At 41.7% G+C, this 27,650-nt stretch overlaps 1 long non-coding RNA gene across 1 annotated transcript in view; it reads right to left on the minus strand.

Moving 5' to 3' along the window:
• Positions 1–27,288, minus strand: part of LOC137341878 (uncharacterized) — a 44,637-nt gene extending 17,349 nt beyond the window's left edge. Inside the window, exons 1-3 of the long non-coding RNA XR_010967148.1 lie at positions 27,183–27,288; positions 23,277–23,352; positions 15,731–15,802 (exon numbers count right to left, since the gene is read on the minus strand). This is a non-coding gene — a long non-coding RNA (uncharacterized lncRNA). The remainder of the gene's footprint in view (positions 1–15,730; positions 15,803–23,276; positions 23,353–27,182) is intronic.
• Between the last annotated feature and the right edge of the window lie 362 nt (positions 27,289–27,650).

A 27,650-nucleotide genomic window follows, 5' to 3' on the forward strand; every position in this document is an offset into this window, starting at 1 on the left:
TGGCACTATTCAAAGAAGAGCGGGCGTGTTTGCCCCGGTGTCCTGGCCAATATTTATCTCTCAACCAACCCACTAAAAAACAGATTATCTGGTCATTCTCTTAATTGCTGTTTGTGGGACCTTGCTGTGCGCAAATAGGATGCTGCGTTTCCTACATTACAACAGTGACTACACTTCAAAACAACAACAACAACTTACATTTATATAACACCTTTAACAAAACATCCCAAGGCGCTTCACAGCAGCGATTATCACACTAAACTAGTTAGCTTTAAAGGGCTTTGGGACATCTTGATGTCGTGAAATGCAAATATTTCTTTCTTTTTTTCTTTTACCTTCTCTTTCTATCCCAACAAGGGATTAGCTTTGCAAAATCTTCTTCCTGAAGAGAGCGTTCCTTTAAACTTATGACTGTTCAAGACGCATGGGGAGATTTTCCAATTGGTTATGTTCAATTAATGGGTGCAAAGTGGGCACAAACGATTAGGAAAATGGGCAGACACCCATTGCACCAGATGTCTACCCATTTAGTGTGCCATCCATTCTGGATTTCATACTGGCACCAGAAGCGCCCACCAGTTTGAAGTTAATTATATCAAGATTCAGTCACTAAGCTATTATTTCGAGTGCTATGCAATTTCCCAGTGTTTATAGCCCTCAGTCATCTATTACAAAATAGACATCCAGGGTATTTTTCGAAGTGCATTTAAAGAACCCAATGACAAGATTTGTAACAAATTTTGAGGCTATTATTAAACCTTTCTCCTGGGTTTCTTTGCTTCCTTTCTGTTTCCAGTTTGTTGGTCCAGAAATAAAAATAGAAAATGCTGGAAATCCATCAGCATTCATAAAAAAAATTAGTTTGATGTTTATAGTTTGTCGGAATTACGGAGCAAAGTTCAATCTACAGTCTACTTCTGATAATTCAAAGTCACTGGGGGTAATTTTGACTTCAATGGAAATAAAAATCAGGAGAGATGTAAAACGGCCTGCCGATTCACTATCACCCGTTTTACACTATCGCAAAAAGTCAAAATTCCCCCCACTTAATTTCAATAGTTCAAATTTTTTTTAGTGTTCAAAAACTTGTGCCATTTCAATCCAATTAATTAATTTGAACTACTAGATAATTTGATTTTTTTGGGGGGATAAAATATCATGCTCTTGAGTGTCTTGACTTATTCACCTTTAATATCCTCAATCCTAGATGTTGCTTTAAGTCCCAGATCTGCCAGGTACTTTATTCCAACCTATCTAACATTCACTCCTTTTGCTCTTCTCTCCTGAAGGAGCTGGCACATGCTGAAGTAGAGTGCCATTGGCCCTCTTATGCCTTGCGCAGGTGCCTCTTCCTTAAGTAGCAACCTAGACAGTGAGCGTTGGCAGGCTATCCACTGTGAGCATCATCATGGCTGAGCTCACCTTACGTCTGCAGATGTGCACTAACCGTCACTGGATGGCAATCAGGAGTGGGAAATCTAGCTAATCTCTACTTCTTCTGGCCCAGGGGCACTGAGACCAATTATAACACCTCAACTATTGCCATGGCTGAGATCCGCCAACTCAGCACAGATGAGAGATCAAACCTATGACCTTCTGGTCTATTGCCTAATACTTTAAGGAGTTGGAAACCAGAAATATTTGATGCAAACAAGATACTGGCTTGGCAGCATCCAACATGCCAATGTACTGCAAAGCCAGCATGACCTTTCCAATTGATATGTTTGAGTAGCTTGATGGTATGATTTTTATATACACTAGGCTAAATTTTACAACATGGGTGCAATTTTAATTTTAGGTGTACAATGGGCAATTGGACATGCATGGTCAACGTTAGGCCGAAGTATTTTTGTCATACCAAGACAAGCACACCTGCTTCTCCTGGTCCCATAAAAATTAAAATTAAAAATATCTTTGGCTATTTTCTGAGCAGCCTCCAACAGTCCCTTTGTACCTCAAAATTGCAATCAGGGTCCTGTGTACATCACCCGATTTGCATATCACAAGTGGCTTGCCACCTGAAACAGGTGGGTGCAGCGGCTGCCTACCTCAGGACCTTACCCAAGATGGCGGCATCCGGAGCACCAGTGTAAGTGGGAGCAGAAAACAATAGGTCAAATTTTAAAATATGCAGACAATTAAAGGGGTAAAAGTCTTAGAAAAGGCACAAAAGCATCTCAACACATTAGCAGCCTTTGCCAAGGCTGAAGAGGGAGAAGGTGATGAAGATCATAAAAGGAAGAAACCCAAGGTGTGAAAGCAATGCAGCAGCCAAGCTATCAATCCCGTCTAATGGCTCTGAAGTGGAGATGGTGCTGTATGAAGTGGTTGTGAGGAAGATGGCCCTTTGTGCTATTCCACAGCATCAACCCATATCAGCATGCTTGGCTTGAACCTGTAGCTGACCGATACTGACACTGGTTGTGCCAACCCTATGTTACATGGTACCTGCATGTGCCCTTGAAGCAGATGGCACAGTTCTGCATCTGGCTCTCTGATAGTTGGAGCCTGTGAAGCCAATTCCCACATGCTCAATGCGAAATAGGCATGCCAATGCTTGCACATATAGAAACATAGAAACGTAGAAAATAGGAGCAAGAGTAGGCCATTCAGCCCTTCGGGCCTGCTCCGACATTCAAAATGATCATGGTTGATCGTCTAACTCAGTACTCTGTTCTCGCTTTTTCCCCATATCCCTTGATCCCTTTAGCATTAAGAAATATATCTATCTCCTTCTTGAATACATCTAATGACTTGGCCTCCATTGCCTTCTGTGGTAGAGAATTCCACAGGTTCACCACCCTCTGAGTGAAGAAATTTCTCCTCATCTCGGTTCTAAATGGGATACCCTGTATCCTGAGACTGTGACCCCTGGTTCTGGACTCCCCAGCCATCGGGAACATCCTCCCTGCATCTAGTCTGTCTAGCCCTGTTAGAATTTTATATGTTTCGATGAGATCACTTCTCATTCTTCTAAACTGTAGTGAATACAGGCCTAGTTGACCCAATATCTCCTCATACGTCAGTCCTGCCAACCCAGGAATCAGTCTGGTGAACCTTCGTTGCACTCCCTCCATGGCAAGGACATCCTTCCTCAGATAAGGAGACCAGATGTGGTCTCACCAAGGCCCTGTATAACTGCAGTAAGACATCCCTGCTCCTGTACTCAAATCCTCTTGCAATGAAGGCCAACATACCATTCGCCTTCCTAACTGCTTGCTGCACCTGAACGCTCGCTTTCAGTGACTGGTGTACAAGAACACCCAGGTCTCGTTGCATCTCTCCTTTTCCCAATCTATCACCATTCAGATAATAATCTGCCTTTCTGTTTTTAGAACCAAAGTGAATAACCTCACATTTATCCACGTTTTACTGCATCTACCATGTTCTTGCCCACTCACCCAACTTGTCTAAATCACATTGGAGCCTCTTTGCATCCTCCTCACAGCTCACATTCCACCCCAGCTTTGTGTCGTCTGCAAACTTGGAAATGTTACATTTAGTTCCCTCATCCAAATCATTGATATATATTGTGAATAGCTGGGGCCCAAGCACTGATCCCTGCGGTACCCCACTAGTCACTGCCTGCCATCCCAAAAAAGACCCATTTATCCCTACTCTCTGTTTCCTGTCTGTTACCCAATTCTCAATCCATACCAGTATATTCCCCCCAATCCCATGTGCTTTAATTTTGCACACTAACCTCTTGAGTGGGACCTTATCAAAAGCCTTCTGAAAATCCAAGTACACCACATCCACTGGTTCTCCCCTATCTATTCTACTAGTTACATCCTCAAAAAACTCCAGTAGATTTGTTAAGCATGATTTCCCTTTCATAAACCCATGCTGACTTTGTCCAATCCTGTTAATGCCCTCCAAGTGTTCTGTTATCACATCTTTTATAATAGACTCTAGCATTTTCCCCACTACTGATGTTAGGCTAACTGGTCTGTAATTCCCTGTTTTTTCTCTCCCTCCTGTTTTAAATAGTGGGGTTACATTTGCCACCCTCCAATCTGTAGGAACTGTTCCAGAGTCTACAGAATTTTGGAAGATGATCACCAATGCATCCACTATTTCCAGGGCCACTTCCTTTAGTACTCTGGGATGTAGATGATCAGGCCCTGGGGATTTGTCAGCCTTTAGCCCCATTAATTTCCCTAGCACTATTTTTTTACTAATACTGGTTTCCTTCAGTTCCTCCCTCTCACTAGACCCTTGGTTCCCTAACATTTCTGGCAGGTTATTTGTGTCCTCCTCTGTGAAGACAGAACCAAAGTATGTGTTTAATTGTTCTGCCATTTCTTTGTTCCCCATTATAATTTCCCCTATTTCTGACTGTAAGGGACCTACATTTGTCTTCACTAATCTTTTTCTCTTGACATATTTATAGAAGCTTTTACAGTCAGTTTTTATGTTCTCTGCTAGTTTACTCTCATACTCTATTTTTCCCCTCTTAATCAATCTCTTTGTCCTCCTTTGCTGAATTCTGAACTGTTCCCAATCGTCAGGCTTGCCACTTTTTATAGCAATTTTATATGCTCCTCTTTGGATCTAAAACTATCCCTAATTTCTTTTGGAAGCCACCTTTCCTGTTTTATTTTTGTGCCAGACAGGAATGAATAATTGTTGTAATTCCTGCACATGTTCTTTAAATATTAGCCATTGCCTATCCACCGTCATTTCTTTTAGTAAAGTTCCCCAATCTATCATAGCCAACTCACACCTCATACTTACGTAATTTCCTTTATTTAGATTCAGGACCATAGTTTCGGATTCAGCTGCTTCACTCTCCATCTTAATGAGGAATTCTATCATGTTATGGTCGCTCTTCGCTAAGGGACCCCGCACAACAAGATTGTTAATTAATCCTTTCTCATTGCCCAATACCCTGTCTAGGATCACCTGTTCTCTAGTTGGTTCCTCAGCGTATTGGTCTAGAAAACCATCACGTACACTCTCCAGGAATTCCTCCCCCATAGTATTGCAGTATTATTGCTAATTTGGTTTGACCAATCTATTGGTAGATTAAAGTCACCCATGATTATAGTTGTACCCTTCTTGCATGCGTCTCTAATTTCCTGTTTAATGCCCTCCCCTACATCTTCACTACTCTTTGGGGCCCATAGACAACCCTCACCAATATTTTCTGCCCCTTGGTGTTTCTTAGCTCCACCCATACAGATTTCACATTGTGGTTTTCCGAGCCAATATCCTTCCTCACTATTGCATTGATTTCCTCCTTTATTAACAAAGCTACCCCACCTCCTTTCCCTTTTGCCTGTCCTTCCTAAATATTGAATACCCCTGGATGTTCAGTTCCCATCCTTGATCACCCTGCAACCGTGTCTCCATAATTGCAACTATATCATAACCGTTAATATCTATCTGCGCTGTTAATTCATATTGCTTATTATGATTGGTGGCTTCTTGGTGGGTATGGCTAATCAAACTATGTTGGCTGTTGATCAACCTAGCATCCTTCTTTCATGCAATACTACTGAAGGCACAACATACTGTGATTGGGGTGCTTTTACGAAAGCATTATGGTTAGCCAGGTAATGACAAATCTTATTGTTTATCCAATCTATTGTCCTGGATTCCTTTGGGAAAAGGAACTTCTGCATGCACCAAACCTTTGCCAAGATGAGGTATGTGCACCTTTGTAGATGCAGACATGTGAATATTGGCTGGTGAGCACAGATGACATTCCCTGCATTGGATGACTTCATGCACTGGAAACAATAGAATTACATAGATTACAGAGGATGTACAGCACAGAAGCAGGCCATTCGGCCCAACAGGTCCATGTTGGTGTTTATGCTCCACACGAGCTTCCTCCCTCCCTACTTCATCTAACTTTATCAGCATATCCTTCTATTCCTTTCTCCCTCATGTGTTTATCTAGCTTCCCCTTAAATGCATTTATGCTAGTCACCTCAACTACTCCTTGTGGTAGCGAGTTCCACATTCTATCCACTTTCTAGGTAAAGAATTTTCTCCTGAATTCCCTATTGGATTTATTAGTGACTATCTAATATTTATGGCCCCTGGTTCTGGTCTCCCCTGCAAGTGGAAACATCTCATCTACGTCTACCCTATCAAACCCTTTCATAACCTTAAAGACGTCTATCAGGTTAGCCCTCAGTCTTCTCTTATCCAAAGAAAAGAGCCCCAGCCTGCTCAACCTTTCTTGATAGGTATAACCTCTCAGTTCTGGTATCATTCTTGTAAATCTTTTTTGCACCTTCTCCAGTGCCTCTATATCCTTTTTATAATATAGAGACCAGAACTGCTATGGTACTCCAAGTGTGGTCTAACCAAGGTCGTATACACGTTTAACACAACTTCTCTGTTTTTCAATGACCTTATTAACCTGCTGCTACTTTTAGTGATTTGTGTATCTTTATCCCAAATCCCTCCACTCCTCTACCCCATTTAGACTCTTATTATCCAAGCAGTATGTGGCCCCCTTGTTATTCCTACCAAAATGTAATACCTCACATTTATCTATATTGAAATCCATTTGCCAATTACATGCCCATTTTGCAAGTTTATTAATGTCTTCCTGTGTTTTGTCGCAGTCCTCCTCAATATTAACTATACCCCCAATTTGGTGTCATCCGCAAATTTTGAAATTGTACTTCCGATTCCCGAGTCCAAATTGTTTATGTAAATAGTGAACAACAATGGTCTCAGCGCTGATCCTTGCGGAACACCACTTCCCAACTTTTGCCAGTCTGAGTAACTACCTTTAATCCCTACTCTCTGTTTTCTGTTTGTAGCCAGTTTGCTATCCATTCTGCTACCTGTCCCCTGAATCCACATGCTCTGACCTTAGTCATGAGTCTACTTTGAGGTACCTTATCGAAAATCCAAATATATTACATCTACTACATTACCCTTGTCTACCCTTCCTGTTATTTCTTCAAAGAGTTCACTCAGGTTGGTCAAGGATGACCTTCCCTTTTGAAATCCACGCTGACTGTTCTTTATTATATTTTTGGTTTTTAGATGTTTCTCTATTGCATCTTTGAGTAAGGATTCCATTATCTTTCCTACCACCGATGTTAGGCTAATTGGTTTATAGTTCCCAGTACTGGTTCTATCTCCTCTTTTAAATATGTAAATCACATTAACTGTCTGCCAGTCCTCTGGCACTATTCACCTTTCTAATGAATTTTTATATATATGTAATAGTGCCTCTGCTATCTCTTCCCTACCTTCTTTTAATCTGTATGGATGCAATCCATCCAGACCAGGGGTTTTATTCTCTCTAAGTTTAGTTGATTAGTTTATCAATTATCTCCTCCTTTTCTATCTTAAATGTCTTTATATCTTTGTTGATCTCTTCTTCTAATGTCATGCCCACCATGTTAGTCTCCTGGTAAATACTGAGGCAAAGCAATAGTTTTGATATTTCTGCCATTTTGCTGTCATTACCTGTGAGTTTATCATGTACATCACTTAGTGGCCCTATCCCTATCCTAATTTTTCTTTTGTTATTTATGTTTCTGTGGAATACTTTACTATTTCTTTTTATATTCCTTAATAATTTAATTTCATAGTTTCTCTTTGCCTTCCTAATTGTTTTTTTCACTTCTTTCCTAACCTTTTAATATTCCCTTTTGTCATCCTCTCCTTTGTTGTCTATGTACTTAGTGTATGCCGTTTTCTTTAGTTTCAATTTCACCCTTATTTCTTTATTCATCTATGGTGTATCATTACTGGCTAGTTCTTGCTTTTTAGTGGGATATATTTCTCCTGGCCTACACTGATCACCGTTTTAAATATTTCCCACCGCTGTTCTATTTCTCTATCAGTAAATGTTTCCAGTTTATTTTCTCTAGTTCCATTCTCATCCCATGAAAATCATCTTTTTTTCCAATTTATCACCTTGGTGTTCTCAATCTTTATCTTAATCCTTATTGTGTTGTGATCGCTATTGCCTAGATGTTCCCCTATGCGTACTTCTCTTATCTGTTCTGGTTCATTTCCCAGTACCAGATCCAGCAGTACTTCCTCTCTTGTTGGGCATTTTACCTACTGGGTAAGAAAGGAGTCCTGCACACATTGTGAAAACTCTATTCCCTGTACCCCTTTACCTAACTCTTCTTGCCAGTTTATTTGGGGATAATTAAAATCTCCCATGATTATTATTCTAGGTCCTTTACTCATTTCACATATTTGCTTACATATTTCTTCCTCCATCTCATTTCCACGATTAGGTGATCTGTAGTATATCCCTATTAGTGTGATCAATCCCTTCTAATATTTTTATTTCAATCCATTTGGATTCTGTTTCTATTCTTCTGTTAGTTATGTCTTTTTTTTCTACTGCCATTATGAGATCTCTAATTAGTACAGCTACTCTATCCCCCCGCCCCTTCTTTCTTCCCTGTTCTTTCTCATTATGTTATAACCTGCAATATTTAGTTGCCAGTCCTGTTCTTTATGTAGCCATGTTTCAGTTATTCCTACTACATCTGGTTCCTCACTACGGATTATTGCCTTCAGTTCTCCCATTTTATGTTGGACACTGTGTACATTGCTGTACAAGCAGTTTAATTCATCTTTAACAGTTGTTCCTTTTACTTTCTTTTTAACAATCCTTTTATACTTCTGTTTTATAATTGTATTTCTTCCTTGACCATTTATGTTTTCTTTATTCTTTACCCTGGTCTGACCTTTACACTCATCTCCTGTTTTATCTTTAAGCTTTTGTTATTGCTACCGATCCCTCCCCCCATCTTGCTAGTTTAAAGCCCTATTTATCCTTTCCGCTAGGACACTGGTCCCATTCCGGTTCAGGTGGAGCCTATCCCAGCAGTACAGCTCCTTCCTGTCCCAGTACAGGTGCCAGTGTCCTATGAAATGGAACCCCTCCTTCCCGCACCACTCTTTCAGCCACACGTTCACCTTTTTGATCTGCCTATCCCTTTACCAATTAACACGTGGCTCAGGTAGTAATGCTGAGATTACCACCTGTGAGGTCTTGCTTTTTAATTTAGCTCCTAGCTTCTGATATTCCCTTAGCAGGACCTCCTTCTTGTTCTTCCATATGATTTTGATATGGACCATGGCAACTGGATTCTCCCCCTCCCTTTCCAAGTTCCTCTCCAGTTGCTCCGAGATATCCTTTACTCTTATACCAGGTAGGCAACACACCCTCTTGGGCTCTCGGTCGTGACTGCAGAGGATGCTATCTATTATATCCATCTGATTATAGACTACAACCTTTCTATTCTGATCTTCCCCCCCCTCACTTTGGACTGCCTCATGCTCCACGGTGCCATGGTTAGTATTCTGGGCATCCTCCCTGCAGCCTTCATCCTTATCCTCACAGGTATCAAGTACCTTGTACCTGTTGGATAGATCCAGTGTCTGCAGGACCTTCTTCTCTACCTCCTCCTCCCTTTTGTGTCAGAGTATCTCTAACTCACACTGCAGCTCAAAGACTCTGAGCCGAAGTGTCTCAAGCCAGGGACATTTACTGCAGATGTGGCAATCCGGAACAGGGTCACTGTCCACAAACTCCCACATATTACAGTTCCGACACACAGCCTGTACTGCCATTTCTAGTTTTTATTTATTTAATCAGTAGTTTATTTCTAGGTCTAATACAATCACTTAAGATCTAGGTTACATTTAGTAAATGGATTTAGCTTGATTTGAAAATAATTAGTAATTACTTAGTCTTTTTAAAAAAATGTTATGTATTTTTTTATTTAAGTTTTTAAAAGTTGATTAGTTTATAATCCCTTGGTTTAAATTGCTTAGAACCTCTTTCCCCCTCTGCACCTAATTCTCAGTTGAAATTCTCCACTCTGTTAGCAATTCATTCCATTAGAGGTTCACTCTCTGTCTTTTACCAACCTCTGTGCTCAAGCTCCTTTAAGGATACAGGTGCCTCCTTTAAGATGCTCCTTAAAACCTACCTCTTTGGCTAAGTTTTTGGTCACCTATCCTAATATCTCCTTATGTGGTTCGATGTCAAAGTTTGTCTGATAACGCTCTTGTGAAGCACCTTGCAATGTTTTTATTACATTAAAGGTGCTATATAAATGCAAGTTGTTATGATGTAAAGTGGGTGCAAATTCTGCCCTTGTAGAGGTTTTGTCCTGGATTAACAATTACCCCTAATTGCAATAACTTAATGCGGAGCTTTACATTGGCATGTCCTCCATCTCCTAACACTCCAGTAGATGGAATACCACCACACATATCACAGTGTTTACTGGCTAATACCACAGTGTTTGCAGCATTATGTGCAAATTCCGGTTTTATCACATGGGATTAACAGATTTTCAGGATCCTTACTGGGGATTGTATTCCGTGATTCCATCCCACTTTCCACGAAAACCACAAAGCAATGGCTTCGATTATAATTGACATTTCCTAATTGGTAAAATGTCGGTACGTCGGACGTGTTACTGTGCTTTTTTTTATTCGTTCATGGGATGTGGGCGTCGCTGGCAAGGCTGGCATTTATTGCCCATCCCTAATTGCCCTTGAGAAGGTGGTGGTGAGCCGCCTTCTTGAACCGCTGCAGTCCGTGTGGTGACGGTTCTCCCACAGTGCTGTTAGGAAGGGAGTTCCAGGATTTTGACCCAGCGACGATGAAGGAACGGCGATATATTTCTAAGTCGGGATGGTGTGTGACTTGGAGGGGAACGTGCAGATTGTGTTGTTCCCATGTGCCTGCTGCTCTTGTCCTTCTAGGTGGTAGAGGTTCGCGGGTTTGGGAGGTGCTGTCGAAGAAGCCTTGGCGAGTTGCTGCAGTGCATCCTGTGGACGGTACACACTGCAGCCTTAGGGTAGGTCACTGACTCGCTGAGGAACACACAACGGAAATTCAGAATGGACCTCTGCCCACTTTTCTAATTGGGTTTATCTGATTTATGTCTGATTATGTTACATATTGATGTTACTACAGGTAACAATTTTGGTTTCTAAGTAACGGTGATCAATTGGAATGCAGTATCTATTTCACTGGTGATATTTTTCTTTGACTTGAGTGAAGTTCAGGTCATTTGCAGCTGAAACAGAGCACAAACTTCTTGGTTTCTAGATTTGTTATAATCTTCATTGCTGAAGCTTGTACTATTGAAATTTCACCCCTCCTCTCCTAAATCTTCGATTACTATTACTATTCGGGGCTCTTAAAAGACTGCTTTCTCCCTCGGCATGACCTGGAAATGTAAATTCTGCCCTTGGAGAGGTTTTGTTCTGGATTAACCATTACCCTTAATTGCAATAACTTAATGTGGAGCTTTACTTTGGCATGTCCTCCAATCTCCTAACACTTCAGTAGATGGAATACCACCACATGTATCACAGTGTGTAGAGGCTAAAATTACTACAGCATTTATTTGCAAATTAAAGAGCACATAGAAACTTTAATATTAAAGCTAGGCAAATACTATACCAAAGTAAATCTAATCTTAATGTATCATAATCAGTGCTACCTGAGGTTGTGGAATATACCAATGTTTTGGGATTGCATTCCATGATTCTTTTTTATAATTAGGTACATTGGTTTATGGTGACTGAATAAGTTGAATTCTGGTTTTATCATAAGGGATTATCAGATCTTCAGGCTCTTTACTGGGGATTGTATTCCATGATTCCGTCCCACTTTCCATGAAAACCACAAAACAATAGCCTTGTTTGTAATTGACATTTTCTAACTACAGAAGTGAATTCCACGCCTCAGCCCCATAATAATTCTAAACGTTTGCAACCATCTTCGGCCAGAAATGCCAAGTGGATGATCCATCTTGGCCTCCTCCCTATATCCCCACCATCACAGAAGCCAATCTTCAGCCAATTCGATTCACTCCACGTGATATCAAGAAATGGCTGAGTGCACTGGATACAACAAAGGCTATAGGCCCCGACAACATCCCGGCTGTAGTGCTGAAGATTTGTGCTCCAGAACTAGCTGCGCCTCTAGCCAAACTGTTCCAGTACAGCTCTAACACTGGCATCTACTCGACAATGTGGAAAATTGCCCAGGTACGTCCTGACCACAAAAAGCAGGACAAATCCAATCCGACCCCATCAGTCTACTCTCAATCATCAGCAAAGTGATGGAAGGTGTCATCGACAGTGCTATCAAGAGGCACTTACTCACTAATAACCTGCTCACAGATGCTCAGTTTGGGTTCCGCCAGGACCACTGGACTCCAGACCTCATTACAGCCTTGGCCTTCCCTCCATCATAAGGATAAGAAATGGGGATGTTCACTGATGATTGCACAGTGTTCAGTTCCATTCGCATCCCCTCAGATAATGAAGCAGTCTGTGCCCGCATGCAGCAAGACCTGGACAACATCTAGGCTTGGGCTGATAAGTGGCAAGTAACATTCGCGCCAGACAAGTGCCAGGCAATGACCATCTCCAACAAGACAGAGTCTAATTACCTCCTCTTGACATTCAACGGCATTACCATCGCTGAATTCCCCACCATCAACATCCTGCGGGTCACCATTGACCAGAAACTTAACTGGACCATAAATACAGTGGCTATAAGAGTAGGTCAGAGGCTGGGTATTCTGCGGCAAGTGACTCACCTCCTGACTCCCCAAAGCCTTTCCAGCATCTACAAGGCACAAGTCATGAGTGCGATGGAATACTCTCCACTTGCCTGGATGAAGTGCAGCTCCAACAACACTCAAGAAGCTCGAAACCATCCAGGACAAAGCAGCCTGCTTGATTAGTACCCCATCCACCACCCTAAACGTTCACTCCCTTCACCACCGGCGCACCGTGGTTGCATTGTGTACCATCTACAAGATGCACTGCAGCAACTCGCCAAGGCTTCTTCGACAGCACCTCCCAAACCCGCAACCTCTACCACATAGAAGGACAAGGGGAGCAGTGACATGGGAACGACAACACCGGCACGTTCCCCTCCAAGTCTCCCACCATTCCGACTTGGAAATATATCGCCGTTCCTTCATCGTCACTGGGTAAAAATCCTGGAACTCCCTACTTAACAGCACTGTGGGAGAACCTTCACCACACAGACTGCAGCGGTTCAAGAAGGTGGCTCACCACCACCTTCTCAAGGGCAATTAGGGATGGGCAATAAACGCTGGCCTTGCCAGCGACGCCCACATCTCATAAACGAATAAAAAAAACCGGCAGTGGTCATTGGAGCAGGTGTCCAAATAATTTGTTTCATTATATTCAAAAACATCAAAGTGCTCAAAAATTATCATTTGCTACAGACGGCTACTTCTGTAGATGCTCTAAGAAGAGATTGCTCTTGTGTCTAACAAGGAAAGCTGCACGACTGCATTTTTCCCTCAACTGATGTGAATTGCAATGTTCCTTTCAACGTACACAGCACTAAGCAGCAATGGCTGTTTCCGCACATGGATGTAAGTCAGCAGTCATTGGGGGAGATTTTCCCTTTCAATGTGAGAGCTTACTAGGGCAGAAGCATTCATTGCAAATTCGAACAAAAGGTGCCCACGATTTTGCATCCATTCAATTTGATGGATGGAAAATTGTGAGCAGTTTCTGCCTGAATTTTGATGTCCTCTCCAACAAGCTCTCATGCCTGGGTGCTAAGGAGGAAAATTTGGTCCATTATGTTTTTTTTTACTTCAGAAAGCAAAGAGTTTAAATAAGGCTTATTAGTCACAATCCAGAGATTCTCCTTCTTTGTCTCTACAGGGAAAACATAAGGTTATCAGACAAAGGAAAGGAAAGCAGCAAATTGTTTTTCAGGGGAAGTGAGTCCAACCTTTAATCCCCAATGAGATATATTGGAAACTTTGACAGTTCTTCACAGGAAAATGCATCAATTTGTTATTTTTTCCTATTTGTTCAAGGATTCCTTCCCCTTTGTTCTCCCTCCTGCCTTTTCCCTGGCTCTGTACTTGCTTAAAAACTGTTAATCTCTAACATCTTCCAGTTCTGATGGAAGGTCATCGATTTGAAATGTTAACTCTGTTTCTCTCTCTACAGATGCTGCCTGACCTGCTGAGTGTTTTCCAGGATTTTCTGTTTTTATTCCTTAATATTTACTGGGGATGAAATGCTTTGGTTCTTATTCTATTTTATCTCTGGTACAGAATTGGTCCATGATGCTGCAACATTTTTGCCACTGGGTATAGGTTGGCTCCTGATCTTTGTTGATGAGAAGCAGGTGAGATACTTTCCCACAAGAATGGGAGAAAAATTTAGGGTCATACTCAGATTCATGCACCTATTGATAGCTGACTCAAGAATGGTATAAGGATGAGTTGCTTATCCAACCTCTTATGTGCTGTGGAAAGACCCGAAGAGATGGGTAGAGTGATGATGGAATGAGAGAGTCTCAGTGTGGGTCAATTGGTAGCACTTTGAGTCAAAAGTGGTGTGGTTAAGCAAGGCTTGAGGGTAAAGTCTAGTCAGACATGCTGTTTTTCCAATGTAATGTTAAATTGAGGTCCTGTTAAACAAAAGCCTCTTTGGGTGGGCACTAAAAGCTACAATTGGAAGACAGTAGGGTTGGTATTTGGCCTTCTTCATCCGAAGAGGGGAGAAAAATCAAGAGTTAGAAATCTATTGTAAAGACTCTGCAAGAAAAAGAACAAAAATGATGCAAACACACAGGTAGACTAATAACGGTGTAGACAACCACCAAATCCACAACAGCTTGGGTCAGAAGCTGACTGAAAAGTCATAATGAAAGGAAAATTAGTAAATGAGAAAGTGACAGGGCGCTGTCTGGTACTTTTGTATGTGAAAGCTCAAGGATATCGGTACTTGTTTGATATCTCATCCAGCCTGTCACTCACATAAAACATTTTGATCCACTTTACCTCACATATGCTTCTGGTGACGGACATAAACCTTATCCAAAGTGATAAATTTGAGGATGTATTATCTAGACTAGAGAAATCTACTTTCCCACTTCCTTGCTTATAGAGAGTATCTCAGTCTCACATTGGCTACAATCAGGTACATATATGACTGATACAATTCAATGAAAATGTTAACAGAATTTTAAATGAAATTCTAAATTAAAAAAATTAAAATGGTCAACTGTAGTGCTAAAAAAACTAATTTCATAAAAAGTGGAAATATTTGTTTTGTGTCAATCTTTTAAAAAAAAAATTCCTCCTCCAGTTTTTTCTACTGCTCTCCTGAAGATGTTGACTCTTGCTGGGTTAGATAAATTAATTAATTCCAGAGGTGTCAGCCAATCTCCAGGATCTCTCCGAGGTGGGTGTTCTTCATGTACGAGACTAGACAGTAACTGTTGTTAGGCTTTTTGACAGTGGGCGACATTACAGTCGAGGCTGATCCTGTTTACACCTAAAATCCAAATGTGCTTTTTCAGCAAGACTCACTGATCAAGAATGGGATCCCTTGGTTTGATTTTTTTTCCCTACTTTAACCCAGGGAAACTGAGGCCAATTCTAGTGTCACTACTGCTGGCCCAGTGTGCTAACTCAGGAATAACTGAGAGAGTTTTGTGTGCATAACTTGCGATGCTAAATAGAGTCTTTTTTTAAAAAAAAAGGAGTGTCACCTTTCACGATTTTTGACTATTTGGCGCAGGAGCGACTTCCATTAAAATGTTACTATTAAATTAAATACAGCACACAAGGAGTTAAATCCACACAACACACAAGCTTTGACAAAGGGCTCAATTTTGAAATGGTGGCGGGTTGGCAGTGGGGGTGGGGGGTGAAGGTGCGCGTGGCAAACCCGAATAAAACAAACTTACCATTTCCGACGCGGTCGCGATGTAATTGATGGTGATTAAAGTTCTTTCCGGGTTTCACGCCTGGCAGCCAGCCTGATTGAGAGAGAGAGTAAGACATCATCCGGCGATGGAATGGAAGATCGGGGTGGGGAGGGGGAGAGTGGAAGATCGGGGGGAGAGGGGAAAATCGGGGGGGGGGGAGAAGGGAAGATCGGGGGTGGAGGGGGAAGATCGGGGGAGGAGGTGAAGAGGGGGAGATCGGGGCGACATCGGTGGGGGGAAGTGGGGGAGATCAGGGGGACATTGGAGGGGTGAAGATGGGGAGATCGGGGGGACATTGTTGGGGGAGAGGGGAGATCGGGGGGGGGGGGTGAAGAGGGGGAGATCCAGGGGGGGAAGAGGTGGAGATCGGAGAGGGAGACATTGGACATCGGAGCAGGGTGGAAAGGTAGGTTGATTTCGTGTTTTAACTTTTTGCAATGGTTTGTTAGTTAATTTATTTCGTTTCTTTTTGCCTGATCCAGCCCTTCACATCTGGTTTCACCAGGCGTGAATCAGAAGCTGTCGGAAAGCCGCCCAGGTAAGTTAAAAATCGTTCTAGTTACCTAATATGTCACAAGTAAAGTGCCTTATGTACCTCAATGAGGTACATTTGGTTCTTTAACTATCATCCCACCGGCTTTAATGGCCGGTGGGACTTCCAGATTCAGGTCGCCCGCGTGCACACAGGTGCCTCTGTGGGAAACCCGTAAGTCGGTGGGTTGGAGCCGGCTTCTGAACCCGTTCTGCATTTCTGCAATTTTCGCAGCTCCCCCTGCCCCCAACATACCCGCAATTTAAGTTTCAAATTGAGCCCAAAGAGTCCCGTCCGAAGTCAGGGGTTTCAGGGCTCCTATGAATATTGTTGTGAGTAAGATTTCTCAGCCTCTGCCCCTTGCTTGGAGACATGCAAAATTACCACTGCATATATTATTCTGAGGAAGGAGAGGACAAAAGACTAGATAAAAAATGGGCAAGATAATACAAATTAAAACAGCCTAACTTTATAATGACTCAGATTATGGAGGGAAAACATTGGGTAGAACATTGCCTACCCATCCTCTACTCAAGTGTAGGCTACGCTATATGGAACATAGGAAATGGTGTCACACATGTATGCAGAAGCACTTTACTTCCTGTGCACGTGCACTGTCATGTTTGGAATGAGGTTGCTCAGGCAGATTAACAAGACAAAGCTCTTTTGGTTCTCTTTGGGTCCTACGTTTGGTTTGTCTCTCATACCTGAGCTCATGATTAATTGTGAAAGTGCCTTTGGACTGCAAAGATAAAGGACAATAATATCAATGAAGAAAACAAATGGGACCAATGTTAAATATGTTTGTTAATTGAAGATGTTAAGTTTTCAATTTACATACTGGACAACTACAGACATATGTGAACCATAACACACACAACATTGTCATTGAGAACACAATCTGAAATAACAGCAAAACCCTTTCTTCATATTTTTAGAAAGTGGAATGTAATAAGTATTTCACTAGAAGTGTCAAGACTAAATTGTTAGCATTTCCAGGGAAGATATTTCAGAAAACATCAGCTCTAAGTTAAATATTACAACATTTTATCTTAATATCTCAACTGCACCAGATCTAATACAAATATTCATAGGAAAACATGTGCTGTAATTGTTACAGTGCATATGAAGCAAAATTTCTTGTGGTGGCTTCTTTAGGCCACAAACAGTAAATGCACACCTCAAATTAGAGTATCTATTTGCTGGTTTGTTTGTGGGTGCAAACTCCTCATATTCAATGACCACAAATCTAGCTTTATTATTTGCAGGAAGTCTTCCAGCAAGAGTGCACGTTTTATCTTTGGAACGCCCATTAATAGGTCATGTTAGTCAAAACAGTACTTTTTCAAACGCCCCCAGAAAATTGCTCTCAGTGATTGATGTCAGCTTTCCACTGCTGCTAATTGATCTAAAACCTGGGACCTAGGAGTGACCCTAGCCTTATTTGCATGCTTTAAAGATAGGTAACTCGTAAAATATAGCAGAGGGGGAGATTACCATGGTTACAAGAGAAAGAGCAGGTCACCATTTGCCGATGTAACAACAGTGACTGTACTTCAAAAGTGATTCATTAGTTGTGAAGCACTTTGAGACATCCTGAGGGTGCGATGAGGTGCTACAAAACTGCAAGAACTTTCTCCTTTCTTTCTTAGATCAGTTGCTTTCAAAATGTTCTGTGTGGGGGGGGGGGGGGGGTCCCCGTGCAAATATTGGTACACTCCCGGGGACCCCCTTCAAATATTGACACATTTCCGAGGGACCCAGTGGCCTAGACCTTCCTCTCCATGGGCAATGCTGCCAGAAGTTTGGCCGGCTGGGATTTCTGCTTGATCACTGAGCTCAGCCTGACCCTATCGGACTTCTAGTGCTGTTGGAAGTGATAATGACGGGGAATGTGATGTATGATGTCATTAGGGTTGCCAACACTGGTTGGACATATTCCTGGAGGTGTTGTCACATGACCTCCTGCCTCCAACCACCCCACCCCCACCCTCCTGCCATTGGTCGCCCAACACTCGCTGGGCACCGCCTTCCCATGCCATTTGGAAACCGAATAGGCTCTTCATTAATCGAGTGGATTCTTGACCATCAGTCAAACAGTCTTTTTTCCCATGTCTGATATTTTATTAACTAATAAACAAAAGTGTTCAAAGAAAATTAAATAAAACCACAAATTTTAAAACCTATGATTTTGCTCCTGGGTTTGCTTCTAGTAGTGTCCTGGAGATTAATCTTTAATTCCTGGAGACTCCAGGGCAATCCTGGAGGGTTGGCAACCCTAAATGTCATCCCGTCATTGTCACTTATTTTGAATGCACTCGCCCATATTTGGGCAGATGTATTCAACGTTTGCTGTCACATCTGGTGGGAAATCTCAGACTTGGTAGTGATTGGCAGAGAGACAGGGGACTGGCTCCCTGACTGATTTTTTCCCCTCCTCGTCCAAGTTATGCTGCAAAACTGGTGTAACTTAATAGGAAAATCCTGCCTTTTGTTTCAACTTCTGAAACACACAGGGGTAGGTTTTCAATTTGCCACCCGGGTGTAAAACTGGTGTTACAGATCAACTGGCCGTTAGAGAAACCGTCGGATTTTCATTGATTTCTGTCCATTTGTAAGAAGCAAACTTATCCCTGTCCTCTCCTGAAAACGTTAAGTCATATTGGAGTATGGTCCCACTCTTTAGCACTCCTTTCAAGAGACTATTCTTCATGTGTGAGCCCTGATAGTCAGTATTGGCAAGATATTTGAGCTGGACCCTGTCAGATAGTTAAGGGAATGGAAAAGGTAAATCTGGAATATTACTTTAACTTAAATTGTGAGATTAGGGCAAGGGAACATAGGTTCAAACTAGCAAAAGGTAAATTTGGGACTGACGTTAGGAAATTCTTCTTTACGCAAAGAGTGATCAATGTATGAAATAGGCTTCCAGGAAGAGCAGTGAAGGCAAAAGGGCTGGAAGATTTTAAGAAACAATTAGATGCTGGTATGGAGAGGACTTTAGGATCATTCTGGATGAATTAAGATAGGCCAAATGGCTTTCCTCATCAGTAATTATCATGTGATCTTGTGATCTCCTGATGTCGATACACACTCTTCAGCATGGTCTTTGGATAGTATTCAGGAGCTAGCATGCTGGCTTTCTCAGAATTGGATCTGGGTTCTTTCTGGTCCAAATGCCTAAGTTCTAGGTTGGACATTGACCAACAGAAGCATCATTAGCTTTCAATACATAAATATGAAACAATAATAAGAAACCAAAAGCAGGCAGATGTACAAAAGACTGGCCTCCCATCTTCCACCCTCCATAAATTTGAGCTTTGCTGCCCGCACCATGTCCCACTCATCCATCACCCTTGTGCTCCCTGACTTACATTGACTCCTGGTTCACCAATGCCTCAATTTTAAAATTCTCATCTTCATGTTCAAATCCTTCCATGGCCTTGCCCCTCCCTACGTCTAACCTCTTCCAGCCTTACAACTCTGCATTCCTCTAACTCTGGCCTCTTGTGCACACTTTCACCATCATTGGCGGCCGTGCCTTCAGCCCTCTAGGCACTAAGCTCTGGAATTCTCTGCCTAAATCTTTCTGTCTCTCCTCATCTCTCTCCTCCTTTAAGACCCTCCTTAAAACTTTCTTCTTTGACCAAGTTTTTGTTCACCTGTCCTAATATCTTCTTCTTTGGCTTGGTGTTTATTTTTATCTAATTATGCTCCTGTGAAGCAGCTTGGGACATTTTCCTACGTTTAAGGTGCTAAATAGGTAGAAACAAAGAAAATAGGAGCAGGAGTAGGCCATTTGGCCCTTCAAGCCTGCTCCGCCATTCAACACTATCATGGCTGATCCTCTAGCTCAATACCATAGTCCCGCTCTCTCCCCATACCCCTTGATGCATTTTGTGTCTAGAAATCTATCTAGCTCCATCTTAAATATATTCAGTGACTTGGCCTCCACAGCCTTTGGTAGAGAATTCCACAGGTTCATCACCCTCTGAGTGAAGACATTTCTCCTCATCTCAGTCCTAAATGTCCTACCCCATATCCTAAGACTGTGACCCCCTCGTTCTGGACCCCCCAGCCAGGGGAAACATCCTCCCTGCATCCAGTCTGTCTAGCCCTGACAGAATTTTATATGTTTCAATGAGATCGCCTCCATTCTTCTAAACTCTAGTGAATACAGGCCGAGTCGACCCAATCTTTCCTCATACGACAGTCCTGCCATCCCAGGAATCAGTCTGGTGAACCTTCGCTGCACTCCCTCTATGGCAAGTATATCCTTTCTTAGGTAAGGAGACCAAAACTGCACACAATACTCCAGGTGTTGTCTTACCGAGGCTGCAGTAAGACATCCTTGCTCCTATACTCAAATCCTCTTGCAATGAAGGCCAACATATCATTTGCCTTCCTGACTGCTTGCTGAACCTGCATATTTGCTTTCAGTGACTGGTGTACAACGACACCCAGGACCCTTTGTACATCAACATTCCCCAATCTATCACCATTTAAATAATACTCTGCCTTTCTGTTTTTCCTTCCGAAGTAGATAACTTCACATTTATCCACATTATACTGCATCTGCCATGTATTTGCCCACTCACTCAACTTGTCTAAATCGCCTTGAAGCCTCTTTGCATCCTCCTCACAACCCACAATCCCACCTAGTTTTGTGTCTTCCAAAAACTTGGAAACATTACATCTGGTTCCCTCATCCAAATCATTGATATATATTGTGAATAGCTGGGGCCCAAGCACTGATCCCTGCGGTACCCCACTAGTCACCGCCTGCCACCCAGAAAAAGACTCATTTATTCTTACTCTCTGTTTCCTGTCTGTTAACCAATTTTCAATCCATGCCAGAATATTATCACTAATTCCATGTGCTTTAATTTTGCACACCAACCTCTTATGTGGGACTTTATCAAAGGCCTTCTGGAAATCCAAATAAACTACATCCCCTGGTCCTCCCTTATCTATTCTACCAGTTACATCCTCAAAAAACTCCAGTAGGTTTGTCAAACATGATTTCCCTTTCATAAATCCATGTTGACTTTGTCTAATCCCATTGATATTTTCTAAATATCCTGTTATCACATCCTTTATAATAGACTCTAGCATTTTCCCTACTATTGATGTTAGGCTAACCGGTCTATAGTTCCCTGTTTTCTCTCTCCCTCCTTTTTTAAATAGTGTGGTTACTTTTGCCACCCTCCAATCTGCAGGAACTGTTCCATAATCTATAGAATTTTGGAAGATGACAACTAATGCATCCATGGTTACCTCTTTTAGTACACTGGGATGCAGATTATCAGGTCCTGGGGATTTATTGGCTTTTAGTCCCATTAATTTCTCCAGCACTATTGTTTTACCATTACTAATTTCCTTTAATTCCTCCTTCTCACTAGTCCTTTGGTTCCCTAGCATTTCTGGGAAGTTATTTGTGTCCTCTTCCTTGAAGACAGAACCAAAGTATTTGTTTAATTGCTCTGACATTTCCTTGTTCCCCATTATAAATTCTCCCATTTCTGACTGTAAGGGACCTACATTTGTCTTCACTAATCTTTTTCTTTTTACATACTTGTAGAAGCTTTTAAAGTCCACTTTTATGTTCCTTGCAAGTTTACTCTATACTCTATTTTTCTCCTCTTAATCAATCTCTTGGTCCTTTTTTGCTCATTTCTAAACTGCTTCCAATCCTCAGGCTTGCTACTTTTTCTGGCAACTTTATATGACTCCTTTTTGGATCTAATACTATCCTTAATTTCATGGTTGGGTCACTTTTCCTTTTGTGTTTTTGCGCCAGAAAGGAATGTATAATTATTGCAATTCATGCATTAGTTCCTTAAATGTTAGCCATTGCCTATCCACCGTCATGCCTTTTAATGAAGCTTCCCAATCCATCATAGCCAACTCACTCCTCATACCTTCGTAGTTTCATTTGTTTAGATTTAGGACCCTAGTTTCGGATTGGACTACTTCACTTTCCATCTTAATGAAGAATTCTATCATGTTATGGTCACTCTTCCCTAACAGACCCAGCACAACAAGCTTATTAATTAACTCCTTCTCATTGCACAATACCCAATCTAGGAAAGCCTGTTCCCTGGTTGGCTCTTCAACATACTGGTCTAAAAAACCATCTCGTACACACTCCAGGAATTCATCCTCCATAGTATTATTGCTAATTTGGTTTGGTCAGTCTATATGCAGATTAAAGTCACCCATGATTACTGTAGTACCCCTGTTACATACATCTCTAATGTCCTGTTTGATCCCATCCCCTACGTTACCACTACTGTTTGGAGGCCTAGACAACTCCCACCAATGTTTTCTGCCCCTTGGTGCTTCTTAACTCCACCCAGACTGATTCTACATCTTGATTTTCTGAGCCAATATCCTTTCTCACTATTGCTCTGATTTCATCCTTTACTAACAACGCCACCCCACCTCCTTTTCCTTTTTGCCTGTCCTTCCTAAATATCGAATACCCTTGGATATTCAGCTCCCTGCCTTGGTCACCCTGCAGCCATGTCTCTGTAATTGCTATTATATCATATCCGTTTACATCTATTTGCGCTGTTAATTCATCTACCTTATTACAAATTTTTCGTGCATTCAGATACAGTGCCTTTAGATTTGTCTTTTTAACATTTTTAAATACCTTAACATTTTTTTGCAAGTTGTTGTTGTTCCGGAATAAATACATGAATAAACTAAAATTTTCCCCAAACTATCTGCATTAAACCAATCTAGCTCTTGCTAATGAGGCTATTTCAATGTCTAAATTCATTTTGCAGCAAAGGCAGGCTGTGCCATGTTTTAATTTGCCCTTTATTTGCATCCAGCCCATTCAGATCTTTTTCTTACTCACCACCCAACCCATAGAAGGTTGCTCCTCTGAGGCTTAGAAGGAGGCTGTATTGCAAGAGCATGTTGACTTTCCATGCCATATCTGACTGGAGTGTGGCTTTATATCAGAGATTGTGGGGTCCTCACCTTCGCAGCCTTTTCTGAGGGTGGGCCAACTGCTGCACTTTTTCTTCAACCTCAGTATTGCATGAAACAGCTGAATCTGCATTAATGAGAAACACACTTCCCATAAGAAACCGCAGACAGAAGCCAGTAAGTGGGAGGTGTATGAAATGCTGTACCACATGTCAAAAATTTATTCAGCATTGACTCACGACCCAGAAATGAGAAAACGTCATAATGTAAAGATGGGAGTTAGAAAAGATCTATATGTGGATGTAAGAATGTAGTTTCCAACACTTCAATGATTTTATTTTATATATAAATATACTGCTATTAACTGTAATTTCTATGATCCAAGGTCTAGTCTGCCATTTGACTAATCCATAATACCCTGCCTTGGATTGTATTGGGAATTGTACCCTATACTTAGACAGAAACAGCAAATGTGTGTGGGAGGCTCAATTTAGGCAACAAGTGTGAGTATCACACTCAAAGTGGAATCATTGGCCTGTCTGGTCTGGTGGAGTCTCCAAGAGGTTTCAAACCATTTTGAGGTGGAACAGTAGGCTGTGTAAAAAAATTAAAGTAATTTCTATGATTACTCACTGATGAAAAAATTCAGAAACTTCCTCTTCCTAAAGGTTGGCTTATTCTTAGAAAAGTTCAACGAGTCAGACTGCAACTTGTCATCAAAGGGGACGTGACATGTCTGCTTTGGTCTGACTGTGTTGGCAGGTTCATTGGTGGTCACATTTTCCATCAATAAAGGTCTTCAGAGCCACCTATAGTCCAGAGTACCAGATTGCAAAGCATCATCCCTAGTAATCTGTGAGAGGGAGTGATATTTGTAACTCAGGATTCTCGACAAGGTGCTATACTTAAGGTTCATTTTTTTTTAAAGTTGGAAATTTCTGGCTGGATGTTGGTGAAGCTGCATTGAAGCGGAAACAATTTTACATATCTTCTGGGGTGCCCAAAGTTCCAAGCCTAGTGGTGAAAGCTGTAGTATGATATGTAAAAAAGCACAATCCAGCATACATTCATGCCAGATGTAGTATACAACTTCCAGGGCTTCCAAATAGTGACTACCACACCCAAATATAGGCAAACTCCTGGACTTTCTTCTAACTATAGCCTGCTGGTGCATCTGACAGAGATGGTGACGGATGCACCATCCCATGCGATCAATATAAATGGAGACCATGAAAATCTGAGGCTGAATCTGGAGACCTTTTTTTGAAATCTGATCCCATTTCCTGGTTCACTTCTAGTGGTTAGTTAGCATGTCAACAATATTCCCCACACAGCTTGTACATTAAGCACGTGAGAGACACTTCCCCTCCCCCCCCGCCCCCCCAATAGAATAACTCTGAAAGTTCTAGCAGTATAATCAAAACCAACCCGCCACTAACCCAGTGAGCAAGTACAGCACTGCACCCAAGTGCTTTGAGTAGAAGAAATGTGGAGGTGATTTTGAAAGGATCTGCTCCCAGCATGGAGCCTTGTTAGTAGCACGGAATGGTAATGAAGATCGAGCTATCATTGTCGGCCCAGCTTTTAGAACTGCTCTTGCCGCTAGTGAGGCTCTGCACCAGGAATGGAGCCTCACAAAATGATCACATTTGTGGCTTTGCAATAGCAAATCAACATGCGGTAAAAGCAACAACACAGAGGACTGTGCTGGCAGGTTATCCTAACCTGCCATGAAGGCCTTTCAATTGTAGTTTGACGGAAGAATTAACAATAATACAAATACCCATATTTATATAGTGCTTTATCATGTCAAAGCTTCACATAACAAATTGCTTTTGTGAAATGTATTGACTGTTATTAAGTAGGCAAATATGTCAGCCATTCTGTGGCAACAACATCCCACAAAAAACAATGAAATAAATGGGTGCTTAATCTTGTTTTTGTTGTAATTGGATGATTGAGGAATATTGACCAGGCCATCAGGAGAACTCCCTGCCCTTCTTTGAATAGCGCTGAAATCTTTAACATCCACCAGAACCACTAGAACAGAATTTTTGTTAAACATTTCAGCTGAAAGATGGCACCTCTGACAATGCAGGGCTTCCTCAGTATTGCACTGGAGTGCCTGCCAAGATTATGAGCCCCAACATTGGAATGGGGTTTAAACTCACAGCTTTCTGACCCAGAGGTGGGTGTGCCATCCACTCAGCCAAGCAGATACAAAGTGAAAAGTTTATGTACTTATTAGTTATTGCAATGGGTACCAAGATCATAATCAATGTCGCCCAGATGGCTCAATAGATAAATGCACCATGTGGTATGTTTCAAGCTGTACAGACCATGTAGGTATTAGGTTGAATCCCTGATCTGTACTGAGACAATTATCTCACCTAGGGCAGGAGTTGGGCATTTGACACTCCTTGGCATAAGGAAGGCGAAAGTCACCCAGGGCTTCTTCTCTGGATTGCTAACCAGTGAACCCTACTGGAAAAATGCACGTGTGGAATCCGTTGACAACAGGATTGGGCTCGGTCTTAATTGTAGTCTTTGGCAAATAGCCTGCTGTCGCTCACTGACCAGTATTACACACTTTGGCAAGGTATCAAAAGGTATTAGCACGTGTGCAACTCTGCCCCAGATATGCTGAGTTAACTGATCTGCCTTCAGGAGAGGAAAGGTAAGAAATAAAGTTGAAAGGAAAAGTCAGGTGAAAAAAAAAAGCAATGTTTACTGACATGTATTTATGTACAATCTTCCGTCAGTGCTGCCCTTGGGCCATGTCATCATCAGATCGCAGTATCTCCACAGGATTCTTTAGTAATTTCTGCAATTAACGTTTCACTCACTGGAACCTATTACTTGGACTTTAAGTAAAGGAAGCTGGGACAAAAAAAATGAGTAAAACCCACCTTTTCTACGGACAAGGAGCTATTCAGTGGGGTGGGAAAGAGCTGGGACAGACCACAAGGAATAAGAACCAAAAGGCTGAAGATAGAGGATCATGTACGTTTAAGTTATTTGAAAGATGCATGTTGCTTTAACTTTGTTTTCTTGCTTGAGCTTACCGAAGCTGGAAATTAACTGCATAGCTGTGCACCATTTGTACAGGAGGTGCAGCCTTAGTTAGAATTCCCAGAGACCAACATCCATGGACCAGCTCCCTACGTTTACACTGTTCAATCTGGCTCCCTTATCCCAGTTGGCAGGTTGTTAGACCCATAAATATCTGAGTCTAACAGTCTGCTGACAGCAGAAGGGAGCTGGATTTAACAGAATAAACGCAGGCTCTTGGAATCAGAACAGCAGTAGTATAAACGTGACTATACACAGGCCATGCAATGCTGGATTCAAGTGACTGGTCAGCATTTACCCCGTGTGTACTGTATAGAAATACATTTTCACACTCATTATATTCAGCAAAGGCAAAATCCGCTCACTTCTGTAGTTGTCTCTTCACAATTTCTATAGCAAAATTACCACAAATTGTTTTCTCATTTACTCTGATTATGCTGGGAATTCAGAAAAGTTCTGTGTGTTCTTTTATTTGAACCTTAGAATAATCACTGTAAAATTGTCAAAAAAGCTATTGTATACTTACTTACATTCTCCTTTCAGTTTTTTGTTCTTTTAATGTCTTTTCATTGCCTCACTTTCTATATCAGCCAGCAGTTTTTACACCTTTCTAATGCTTTTTAAAAAAACTGTTTGTAACAGCAACAAATTGAATTTATATAGCACCTTTAACATAGAAAAACATCCCCAGGTGTAATTAGGCAAAAATGGACGCTGAGCCAACAGAGCTGGTCGGAGGGCTGACTGAAAGCATTGTCAAAGAGCTGGGTTTTAAGGAGGGTCTTAAAGGAGATTAGGGAGGTGGAGAGGTGGATTCATAGGTTATTAAACCCATTAACTGTCTCTCTGTGACAAGAATCACTATACCCAACTCTTGACTTTTACCTGTTATTCTCTCTCCCCTTCACTTTATTCAATCCTGTTAAGGGGCTCGCTCATCTTCCACTTTCCACTTCTGAAGAAGAATGTGCTCCCATAACGTAAACCTGTCCTTTCAGATGTTGACGGACCTACTGGGTATTTCCAGCACTTTCTGTTTTTATTTTGGACAATGAGTAACATGATACCTCTCGTGTTGATAGCATCCAAGTCTTGAGTGGTTATCTCCTTTCTCCCACGAGCGCTGACGAGTCTCGGGAAGGTTTGGCTCACACATTCAAGCTGTGTGTTTCCTACTGGTCTAAATCATAGAGCAGAGTCAGGACTAAGATGCCTGTAGACTGCTGATATGTTCTGATTTGTGATTGGAAGGCTGGAGGGGAGGGGGGGTGTTGTGGTAATGTAACAGATGAAAATCAAGGGAACGGAACAATCCACATAGGTAGGAATACAAAAGAACCTTACTTTTCAAAT

Source organism: Heptranchias perlo, chromosome 24 (assembly GCF_035084215.1).
Source record: "Heptranchias perlo isolate sHepPer1 chromosome 24, sHepPer1.hap1, whole genome shotgun sequence".
Taxonomy (NCBI): domain Eukaryota; kingdom Metazoa; phylum Chordata; class Chondrichthyes; order Hexanchiformes; family Hexanchidae; genus Heptranchias; species Heptranchias perlo.